Genomic DNA, 672 nt, shown 5'->3' on the forward strand with positions numbered 1-672 from the left:
GCGGCAACACCCAGCCCCATCTCAGTTCTGCCTCCCTGCGGCTGTGTGGCCTCTGCCAGGCAGCTCAACCTCTCTGGGTGCCCCAGTGAAGGATGGCGGCAGCACCCTGCTCACAGGCTGCTTGAGGGCAAGGTTTGACTATGTGCACACCGCTTAGTGCCTGGCATACAGACAGCATCTCACAAATGCTTAAACAACAGCACAGGTGCTCAGGAAGTGGGGCCCAGGGCTGGCAGGTGCCCCATTGGGGCCGCTGGCTGTTCCCTGACCCACCCCAAAGGGGTCTCTCCCTCCCGAGCAGGAACTCAATTCCCCAGGGGCAGAATCCCGGGGGCCACTGTCCAGCGGGCAAACACTTGGCCTTTGTTCCGAGACCCTGAGGGAGGGGGGCCTCGGGAAGCCCCCGCCCCCAACCCGCCCGACAAACCCGCTGGACAGGTTTGGTTCCAGCTCACCCCAGGGCCCTCGCCCGCCCCCCCTCCTCACCTGCAGCCTGGGGCCCTGGTTTTCCTCCAGTCTCCGGGGAATGCGACAGGGCGAAAGGACCTCCCCGCCCGCGCAGGGGTTCGAGTCCACCCGCGCACTGGGCGCCCCGGGCCAGGGTCGGCCCGCTGCGCCCGGGCAAAGCCTCCCGCGCAGGTGAGCAAGCGAGGCAGTCCTCCCGGCGACCCG

This window comes from Carlito syrichta, unplaced genomic scaffold, assembly GCF_000164805.1.
Source record: "Carlito syrichta isolate Samal-C Ts95f unplaced genomic scaffold, Tarsius_syrichta-2.0.1 Scaffold118265, whole genome shotgun sequence".
Classification (NCBI taxonomy): Eukaryota; Metazoa; Chordata; class Mammalia; order Primates; family Tarsiidae; genus Carlito; species Carlito syrichta.